This window comes from Pocillopora damicornis, chromosome 9 (assembly GCF_964200805.1).
Source record: "Pocillopora damicornis chromosome 9, jaPocDami1.2, whole genome shotgun sequence".
NCBI lineage: Eukaryota > Metazoa > Cnidaria > Anthozoa > Scleractinia > Pocilloporidae > Pocillopora > Pocillopora damicornis.
In genome coordinates, this window is record NC_142678.1 from 7,185,985 (window position 1) to 7,197,169 (window position 11,185).

Genomic DNA, 11,185 nt, shown 5'->3' on the forward strand with positions numbered 1-11,185 from the left:
TTTAAAGAGGCCAATAGCGACCTGTCTTAAGCTATTGTTTTAGCTAGGTTTATTTTATCTTCTCTTTTATACTTCTTACTTGTTATGAGTTATGCTTAATTACCTACTAGCTTTAGTCAAGAAATATAACAACTTTTTTTTTAATTCCAGCAACAACAACAACAAAAAAAAATTGAAATTGACGAATAACATGTCAATTTGTTACTGGGTTACTTGAAGTGCATTGGATGCGACACTTCAAGTGTGATTTACAAATGAACTGCTGCTTTCACGAGTGAGAGAAAACTAAGTTAGAAGTTAAACTACTCGTAAGGCGTGGAATTTCGCGAAACATGGGACCGAAAGCTGTTTGAAAGGGTTCATACTTCAAACAGTCATCATCGAAAAGAGAGACTTGAGGCTGGGTAAGAAAACTTTTCTTTCGCTGTATAGCAAGCATTTCAACGATTTTGTTGAGCTGCTGATGGAGTTGAAGCATTGCGTTAGAGGCTTTATTCCTTGGTCAGGAAAGCACTTGAAATGCATCTGTAACAGGTGGTTCGTCACTCCTTGCGACTGGTCGCTGGTGCCAATCGGTTTATGTCCGGGTTGAAATTGGGACGAGCGCACTCTCTTAATGGAACTGAAGAGGCTACACGAGGTTTCACATTCAAAGTACTTAAAAGGATTCGGAATGTCGAAGTGCGGATTAGGCACGATGACTTTGTGATCGAAATGAACTGTAGGACCAACGAGTTCTGCCAGGAAGGTAACGATTCGTTGTAGAGCTTGAGATTTAGAAAGTTCAGTTTCGAGAGAGCTAGGTGTTTTTTTCTTTGCTAAATATTAAATTAAATTTCTGCTGCTATTGGGAGTGCCGTTCCTAGAAAATCGTCACTTTAAGTCTTGATTCTGCGACTTGTCTAGGTTTCTTAGCTCTAGTCATTGATATAGACGACATATTGCTCATACGTGAACCACTGCGATGAGGAAAATGTCATTTTCTTCTTGAAATTCGAAAGGAACCGATTTGAGTGGCTGAGTCCTCAGGCGGTGGCTGGGCGTTGAATTGCGCTGTCTTTTGTTTCCCTCGGATCCAGCTTTAAGGTTGTTAACAGAAGTCTTCTTTGCGAGCAGACTCTCGATAAAGTGGTCGTGGAAGCTAAGAATATTTGAATAATCAGTAGATGGGATAATTAAATAAAACGCGGTTCTGTATACCATTCAAAGACAACAACGTACTTGGATAACTTATTCTTTATGACGGCTACGTTTTCTTCGTCTGTATTTCTTTTCCCTTTTTCGTATTCACAAATGAAAGAAATCCAGAATTGTTTAAATTAGAGAGCTCTTCGACGTTTATTTTACCGCGCTCTTTGGTGGGCACGAAAGACGTACTCAGTCTTAAAGGTAGGTTCAGAAGGTGAAATTTAAACGCTCTTTATTTGATGTTCTGGCTTGTAAAATCGAAACATCTATCAGATGTTACACCTGACAAAATTTTTTTTTCAGCTCCGAAGCAGAAGAACAATGCTTTTCGAGACTGATAACGAGTCACAAAACTTGGTAGGATAAAAAATTACCGGGCGCACTTGCTTCACTGAAGAGAAGACAGATTTTTTTCCTGAAAAGACTGGCAAAATTTTCCTAGTGCACCTGGGCCCTTATAAGTGGTGTTTGATTCTTAGAGACTAGTTGAGAATTTACCTGTATATTTAAAATGTAGCATCGATAATTAGAGAAAGAAAAGTCTCCATTTAGAGCGTCGTTTTAAATCAGGAATGATTTGTAGTGGAAGTTCGATTTTATCAGACAGAGGGTATGAGATGCTAAAAGCAACTGACGTGGAAGTATATGGCTAAAAATATGTTGCCTAACGAGGCAATTGGTAGTGTTGGACCGGTTTGTTGCTGGGGGAATATTGGTGAATATTACTCTCCTAGTAACGAGGTTGTTGCTAAGAAAGATCTATCATGCAACCGTTTTTTGTTGCAGCAAAGAGCCGAAACATACGACGAGCTAAACGATGGCGTCGAAGTTTGGAATATGTTTATTGTTGTATGGTGAATCGTTCGTAGACAATAGAAATGGTTTTAGATAAAAAAAAAAATAAAAAAAAAAAAAGAGAGGAAAGTCAAGATGAAGAATTTCCATTTGGAAATTGCTTTTAAGATTGCTGGCGAGTAGGATACAAAACAGGGGAACACTGGAACTATGATTTTTACTGCAATTGTTCATCGCATGGTAAAAAGGTAATTTTGCTTAGTTAAAGTTTGTAAATGTTTTTGTCATTCGGTGTGTTGTTTTGGTCGCATCAAGATGTACGTATTAATCACAGTTCAAAGGCTTGAAGAGTTAATATTGTTGTCGACTTGAAATCATTTTGTACAGAAAAAGACCATCGTTTCCAAGCTTATTTATTTGGTGATCATTTCTTTTATTCTAATGACCTTACTGTGTGATTTAGGGCCATCACTGTTATTCCTGTTGCAACTTCGGCTGAGAAAAATGCCAATTGTGAGGATTTTCAGGGCGCAAACTACCTCTACGTGGACAACGGTCCAAATCGTAGCGTGCGGTCTTGACTTCTTCTTATAAATGGATGAAATTTCGTTCCCCATATTATTCCTTATAATGTGTTCAAATTCTCATACAATGGTTCCTCTCGTAACTTAATTAGCACCGAGTCACACATCATGTGACGCTTTCATGAATTAATCGTTTTGCTTTTTCTCGAGACATGAGCTTCGGACGCCTTTTGTGTGACTAATATGTTATTTCATTGAAGTGACAGCCAGTTTTGAGAAGTAATATTGATTAACAAGATAACATTTTATTAAAAAAAAAAAACATGGGTTGTCATAACTGTCACAATTTGTTATTGGATTCTGAAATTGAATGCATTGATGACTTATCATTAAATCAGTGTTGTGCAGCTCTTTAGGTCATGTATAGGCTATATCAAGTTGCAAATGTTTAAAGTTATGCTATTGACATATAATGCAGCATTTTGATATGAAGCTCAGTACATAATGGTGTAGAAGAGTATACTAGGAAGGTAATGAAGCAGAATCTTGTTTATTCGTCCTCAGCATCATTTTCATCAGATGTTGTTGACATGTTCTCAAGTTTAGATGAGGCAAACTGTGGGAAAAGAAGTCATTAACAGAAGGAGTGCATCAGAAGGAAGAAATGACATTTTAAGTGGGCATAAAAACTTCACAAAGGTGTATGATTATTGCTCTAGTGTTTCAATGAAAATTTTTGTGTTTTAACTATCAATGGTAATTGCCTTTCTTTTCTAATTGTAGTTGTGATTGAATTTAATTGTAAACTACATGAGTTGAAACTTACTGTTTTGCACACCTCCAACATATGATTAACAAAGACTCTGTTTTGTTGTGAGTTCTGTGAAATATAGGAAAGATAATTTGTCTGTAAAATGATGTGATCCACCTTAACCCTTCAACCACTAAGAGTGACTAACATCTAATTTCTCCTAACAACATCACCCTTGAACCAAACATTAAGGTCATGAGAATAAAGGATATGATCACCAACTAAAGAAGCTCTTGATTGTTGAACAAATTCTCCTTGTCAGAACCCTGGGAAATGTCTAGGAAGTAGTATGGAGATTATTCATACTGATGCTAGGGAGGAGAGGGTTAAATACATACTTATAGTTAACAAGATCTGCAGAGGAAACCTGCTTTTTAGATTAAATTTGTGATGTCAGTGAATTAAATCTTTTAAAAAATGATCAAATGAATACACAATTAAGGTGTTACGCTATGTTGAATTGGGTTTTTCACTGTACCAAAAGTTCACTTAAGGTTTTAAAGAATTTTGTCACTTCCCTTTAACTCCCAGGATCGAGTGACCAAGACACAGTTTCTCCATACAAAATCAATACAATACCAAGCAGACAACTAATGAGAATAAAGACAAATATTAATCAGAAGATTATTACTTGATCCAATACCAAATTCGCCAAACTAACTGAACATCAAAAGAACTGTATGACAGTCAGTTAGGAGAGTTGCCAATGAGATCCTCGGAGTTAAAGGGTTAAGATTGTATTTTCTATTGGAAATATTTGAAAAGTGTTACCATTATTTAGCTTTATAGGTAATCTTCAATTCTAGGAATCAATTAAAAAAAATTCACTTATCATGGCTGGTGATTGGCACAACAGATTACCAATGGAATTGAGTTGGGTGTCAATGTTCGATAAATTTTGAATCATTACTATTAATGATTACTTAATTTTCTCCAATTGATCTAGAAATGAACTGAAAGGCGACTGTGGCATCTAAAATGTTTCCACAGAAATGTTTTCACAAACAGCTGATATAGTGAGTGTTAAGAACATAAATCCTACTTGAAATGAACTGAACTGTCTTGCAACAGTATTATTTGTTTATTGTAAGCAGAATTAAGCAGTAATTTACAAGCTATTTTATAACTATATTCTTACAGTGCCATTGTACATTTCTTCTCCTCGTTGCTGCCTGTGCAGCATGTTCTGCAAAAAAAAGTTGCATTCAAGTCTGAGTACTTAAGTTAAGTTTCTTTTCAATGAAAATTTCAATTGACAGACATCTTGCAGATTTTTTGGATGTTTGGTGTTCTATGACTGGATTAAAGAAAAAAACTTTCTTATAAGTAGGAGTTTTTGTGTGTGTGTGTGTGTGTGTGTTGTGGGAAGAACTGTTTTTAGGATGTTCATGATGTCACTGCTGAACGCATGAATGTTCTGTGTTATGTGCAAGTAAGGAGCTATGAATTAAAATGTATGCTCATTCTGTTAGGATTGATAAGACTTGATCAAATTTCATAAGCTGGGCATGGTACATAAATATGTATCCATCAATTTGGAGCTTCAACATCCCCATATCACAACAATCTCCTCAGGCATTTGAAGTTTTGAAGATTAGTTTGTTCCTGGGGCCAAAGTGTTGTTCAAATTCCCTACTCAAAGTGCTGGATTTAATAGTTAATTTTTGTAAAAGGCAATTGATAGTTAGTGCTATTTTTCTGTTTTGCTGTGCCAGTGATTTATAGTTAACATTTTTAATTGTTTGATGCAACAACACAGGTGATTTGGGTTCATGTGAATGACAAGTGAATTTATTAACAATATAATACAATAATTGTTTGTGCTAGCAGTAGTTAGTGGGTTTTAGCAGTTGTGGTTCATATTTTAGGCATAAATGACTTTCGATCTTCACTAAGGTTTTAATCATTATGCTAAACTTTGCAGACCTTTTTTTCTGAGTTGCCCCAGGTTGAAAGGGGGATTTTAAAAGTTTGAATTTATTGGTGCATTACCTCTGTTCCTATCAGCTAGTTGTTTGGTGTTCATTTTTGCTACAGCATTTGCAGCAAATTCTGTAAAAAAGTAATAGTCAGTGATATCAATTCAATATCAAAAAGATGATTAAGGAAATCAAATAAAACATCAATTACAGCACAATTTGTTGATCAAATACAAAATTCTCCAACAAACCAAGATTGTTATTTTCCTGCATATAACTTACAACATATTTTGTAACGAAATGTGAGAAATATGCAGTCAGTAATAATAAAATGAACAACCATATTTGTGGCATATTACATAGAGCATTTAATCATTAGAAAGTTAATTTGCAATGTAATTAGAGAATTTTCCCTCTTCTTCTAAGTTGCCCCATGTTGAAAAAAGGATTTTAAAGTTTTGAATTTAGTGGTGCAAATTACCTCTGTCTTGCAATTGTTACATTTCCACTTTGTGATCTCACTAATATTTGTTACAAATTCTGTACAAAAGTAATACAAATATGTGGTCACTGATGTTGCAATTAACAACCATATTCATGTGGCTTATTACATAGTTCATTATTTTTGTAAACATAGAAAAAGAGACACTTTTTGGTGAGAAAACAAAAGGTATATATATTTCATGTATTTTTTTCAAATGGCATTATTCAAAACAGGTGTGTATATGTATATGTATAATTATGTATTATATGTATATGTATATGTCTAGTTATATCTGAGTGAATTCACCAAAACAGACCCAAAAAAACAACAAACTCAAAGTGAATATCACAGAAAAAAACTTTCAAAATTGAACATTTTTAACCCCACCCCTAGCCAAAATGATCAAGTGCATGAGAAGTGATGCCATGAAGTATGAGTCTGAAATGAATATACGGACAAAGTATAAATCAAAACAAGATGTCCACTTTTATGCAAAAAACAAATTCCTCGTAACTTGCAAGTCAAAAACCTACTCTACCCACTTTGCACACAAAGCCATTTGCAACCCCCCCTCGGGAAGGTTGGTGGTTGGGTTACATTTGGTTACTAACCTTAATGTTTAAAGCCCTCTGCACCTTTTTCGGCCAGGCTCATTTAAAGGTGGGCAATGCCAGCTTTCCAGTGATTAAACCTTGCAATGTCAATTGAGCTCTCTTTTCCAAAGGCATGCTTTTGACACCCAACCTCCCTCCAGCCATGGAGTGTTAGCTTAGTGAGGAGGGCATTGGGTTCTGTTAGAAACTGCAAAACCAAACATCCCCATGCCCCCCTCTTCAGGGGTTGAAGTGTGACAGGTTGCAAGGCTGATTACCAGTTTCGCAATGCAGGCTTTCAACCACAAGGAATAAGACAAGTGTTTTCTAGCCTCAGAGAAAAATGCCAGTCTACCAAAGGGTTTCAAAAATCTATCCTCTCCACCCCCTGAGGTTTCCATACAGAGTCATTTGCATTGTTTGGATTGTTTGGTGGCCAGGCTGCACGCAGGCACTAGCTTAAACATTCAATCCCCTGCATTTTCTTTAACCAGGCTGGCTTGAAGGCAGGCAATGCCCACCTTCAACCAAAACCTAAAAATCAGGTTTTTGCAGCCTCTGCTAAGCCTGCTGCTTTGGATGTTCAACAAGCCTCCAACCACAGGATGTTCACCTGTTAGCTATGCTCTGACAGGGTGTGAACTCAAATGTCAATCTTGCAACATAATTGGCATGTTTTTGCCAATGCAATCAGATATATTTGTATATATGGACAAGTTGTATCTTTAGAACAGGAATGAAATTTGTAATTTGTGATGTATATGTATACCTACATGCAACTTGATTGGCAGTTGGGCTGGCACCCCGGTATCCAATCAAATACATACACTCTGTAATGTGTTGAAATTCTGAAAAAAATATATATAAACAATTAGGTTGTCAGTGAAATTATCAGCAAACAAAATTTGTTGCATATCATGTAATTCATTATTTATACATGTAGGATGATCAGAAGAGAGGTTATGTTTACACACAATTTATAAACACAAAAAATGGTTTAATAACTAATTAAAATGCAATAATTACATTATGGATTGTTGATTGCAGTGTTTGGAATTTTATTGTGTCTTGTGTCAGGTGGAGGAGAATACAAAAAGGTTACTTAGAACAGGTTTGATTGTAGGTTTGAATGTATTATTTGCAGGTTTCCAAGAAAAAATTAGTTTCAGTATCCCATTTCCTATGAACTATTGGCCTAACTATCCTGTATTCCATTAATTCCTGCAGTTTGTATCCCTATAGTTCCAATTAGATATTCTGCAATCATCTATTTAAAATATTTTCCATTCCATTGAATTTTTCTTCAAGTATCCTGTATCTTTATAATTTTGACCTAAATATTCTCTATCTGACTGAAACAATATCAATCACAAACCCAGCTCCCTCTATAAAAGCAAAAAGAAAAATCTTTGCTCAAATTACTGGGCAAGAATAGATCGTTGTTGAATATGTTCGTAGCTTTTGGGTTTTTGTGGAATTTTGCATTTCTTTCTCAGCAAAACAAAGAAGCACTTTTAATACTGTTGGTAGAGTATCAGCAGGCGTCTAAGTGGCTACTATCAGCTTTTAGATGCAGGAGAAAAAGCTGGAAGTAGGATATGAAGAGCCAATAATGAATATAGGATGCAAATATCGATCAATTTAATTGATGGCTTGTCAATCAAAAGAGGCAAAGAAATGACTGTGTTTTTATTTGATTCATCTAATATTTGATAACTTTGAGGTCAACTATCTCTCCTTGCCAGAAAGCTACCACACTAATGTAATTACCCTTTATAATCCATCATTTCATAAATTTGTGATTATGACTTGAAGCTTCTATCAACTACACCTGTCGTGCAATTCTGGCTCTTAGAGATCACTTGGGCCAATAATTAACAACCGCTTCAAACGTCAGCGTGTGTTCTTCGAGATATGAAGCACACGGGAAGTTTGGAGAGCACAAAAGATGTGTAAGAGTTGCTCGAGGCGTAGCTGAGAGCAACTCTGGCTTCTTGAGTGCTCTCCAAACTTCCCAAGTGCTTCATATCCCGATGAATGCACAGCTGACGCATGAACCAATTGTTTTATAACATTTTCAACCACATGGAAAATTTGTTTTCTCGAGGGATTTGTTTGTGACGTCATGAGCGTGCACAATAGGAATTTATAAAATAATTCAAACAGTACGCGCGCTCTGATTGGCCATAAAACCATTTTACATGAGCGTATGTAAACACGGTTTTCATTCCTCTTTCATTAGTTATTTTATAAAAGAAATGTAAAATGGTTTCCGTGTTTACATAGCCTGATGTAAACACTTGGGAGGTTGGGAGAACACGAGATAAGCTGGAAACCACTCCGCTTCGCGTCGTGGTTTCCTACGCTTATCTCGTGTTCTCCCAACCTCCCAAGTGTTTACATCAGGCTACGTAAACACGGAAACCATTTTACATTTCTTCAATAAAGCACGCTCGCGCAATTGAATTTGATTACACAAATTTACTAGCTATGTTATAAACCTCTATATGTTACAGCTCGTTATCCATGATGATTCATTAAGGAAGCTAAGAAATGTGAACAATTTTCGAGATTTTTTTCAAGGAATGGAAATTAATTTCACGTCAAGAGAGATGCGTGTAAGCGAAATGTTGATGGGAAATCGTAGTGTTTCTTTCTTTTATCTTTTTTTACTTTGGAGATTTACTAAAATCTGCAAATATGGCTTTTGTACGGCAGAAAACATTCATTAGGCTATGATTTGTTACCGCTCATTTCAGGAGATTTTAAAGTCACATGCGGAGTGTTGGTTGACATACAAGTTCCCTGTGCAACAACTTCGGCTTTTACGGCCGCGAACATCTGCCCTCTTGCTTGAGAGAAAATACCAGTAGCTCTTTTACATTCAAAAACTGTGCTACTATTCCAGAGATAAAGTAAAATAGTGTTGTCGTTGACACTTACCGCCGTCGAACACTTCAATGCAGAACTCCGTTAAAACTAACATGTGCATCACGATGTGCATCGTGACCCGAATACTTTTCGCTGTTCATGCTGTCTGCTAGACAAAAATTTCAAAATCTTCTGTAGGTCTTTATATGTATCTGCTTACCTCGATCGTAAAATATCTTCCTTTTTTTTAAGCATCCTATATCTACATGTAAATCTGCATCTCTCTCGATCGAGTGTTGCCAACGTTGACTTACCGACTTTGAATTGCGTGACTCGAAGAATGAGCCAGCAATATTTTGACCAGTGGGCTTCCTGCAAATTTCCCGTGATGAAAAAACCCAAGGACATATCCAGTTGTTTTCATGGGTAAAGACGATAAATTTGAGAGGAAAGTGAGATGCAAAAGTCTGTATTTTTTTATAGCCTGTGGCAGCTGCCAGCTGTACCCTCCCTTGCAGTCTTCGTCTAAATTTTTCAAGGTCCCTTCTGATTGTTCGGTCAGTTTCTGAAACTAGATCATCTGCATCAACTTCTTCGTCCTTATTCATACTTACAGAGGAAAACCTCTTCAATAAACCAGCTTTTGTCAAGGCAGATATTCGGCTGAAGTATCAAGCGATCTGCTGCTCTATCAACCAGTCTGTTTTATACAACATTTCTGGCTGGTGTCGTCTCTTAAACTACATATTTGAGAAGCCACACTTCTTACTAGTTTCCTCCCCTGTCCGGCACACGTTTAGAAGAGACTTCTTTGCTTTCTGAGAAAAAGGCATAAGCTTTTTGTGTTTTCCAAAGGGCCCATCCAAAGCAGTCCACCTGGTTAGTAACTCAATTCGAGTTTTAGATTGAATTGAGGGATTTTTAGACACTCGCTCACTTATGTAGCATCACTATGAGGACGCAATACAACTGATACACGTACACTGCATAGGATCAATACTATCTGCTGAGCTGTTGCGAGAGAGGGGAATATATTACTAGAAGTGTAAACTCTTTGAAAGTTACATGACGTTTCAGAGTTGTCTGTCTCCTACTGTCACTAAACATTGACCCCCTCTCAAATTTTGTTGCATCGCACTGAGAGCTTCATACATTTTGCCCATTTTGAAGCTATTTCCCCGGTGAAAACGAGAGAAACCAGGAAGTGGTCTATCCTTCCGCGGAAAGAACCAAAACTGGAAACAAGTTTGTCTGTTTGAGTTTTGGGGTAGACCCTTTAAACTGGCAAAGTTTCATTGAAACAAGTGAGATGGCATGTAGACTGCCTGGTGCTCTCGTGGACACACTCTCAAATTTTTTCCTCCGGATATTTCATTTCTAGTGTTCTAATTTTTTCACTCACCTCAGGTAATCAGCTCATATATCGAATCACCTCATATGGAAAATATTCACCTAACTGTCGCTAAGCACTGTTGCTAAGTTCCTTCTTACTTACGCCTCTGTGCATTGGAAGTAAAGTAAAATGCCCAAGAAATTGCACTTGACAGTAACGTTTCATGGTCTAGAAAAAGCGCAACACTACCAGAACAGAAAGAAAAACCAGTTACCTACAAAATTTCAGAATGACTTCAAAATTTTGCGCAGAAATTTCTTATTAAAAGCTTTTGAAATAACTGTGAGAACTGTTGGAATTGGTCGAGAGCAAAAAGAATAAAACAATTTATCCAGCAAACTGATTACTACTATATTCGCTCTTTGAAGCAGAACGGAGTAGGGGAGGGAGGGAGGTTGGGGCAAGTAGGTTGGGGTAGGAATGATCGATGTTCTTGATTCATAAGAAACATAACTCACAGAAAGGTTTCCGAACAAAACTGGCCAGAATCCATCTCTTTAATTTCCTTTTTTAAGCAGAGCGAAGTGGAGGACGGAAGGGGTTTGGGACGTGTAGGTTGGGGTAGGAATGAGAATTCCCCATGCACTGATACTCATAGTTCAGGTAT

The 11,185-nt window shown here is 36.7% G+C and overlaps 1 long non-coding RNA gene across 12 annotated transcripts in view; it reads right to left on the reverse strand.

The window, feature by feature from the left end:
• Positions 1 to 2,395: 2,395 nt before the first annotated feature.
• The window catches only part of LOC113668393 (uncharacterized), a 119,997-nt gene continuing 111,207 nt past the window's right edge, over positions 2,396 to 11,185 (reverse strand). The window contains exons 1-7 of one of the 12 annotated variants that reach the window (XR_016179963.1): positions 9,406 to 9,520; positions 7,088 to 7,162; positions 5,719 to 5,777; positions 5,311 to 5,370; positions 4,457 to 4,504; positions 3,334 to 3,908; positions 2,396 to 3,123 (exon numbers count right to left, since the gene is read on the reverse strand). This is a non-coding gene — a long non-coding RNA (uncharacterized LOC113668393). Of the gene's footprint in view, positions 3,124 to 3,333; positions 3,909 to 4,456; positions 4,505 to 5,310; positions 5,371 to 5,718; positions 5,778 to 5,963; positions 6,160 to 7,083; positions 7,163 to 9,257; positions 9,521 to 11,185 lie in introns of those variants that run through there. The other 11 variants (XR_016179955.1, XR_016179959.1, XR_016179956.1 and 8 more) reach the window with 11 other exon arrangements.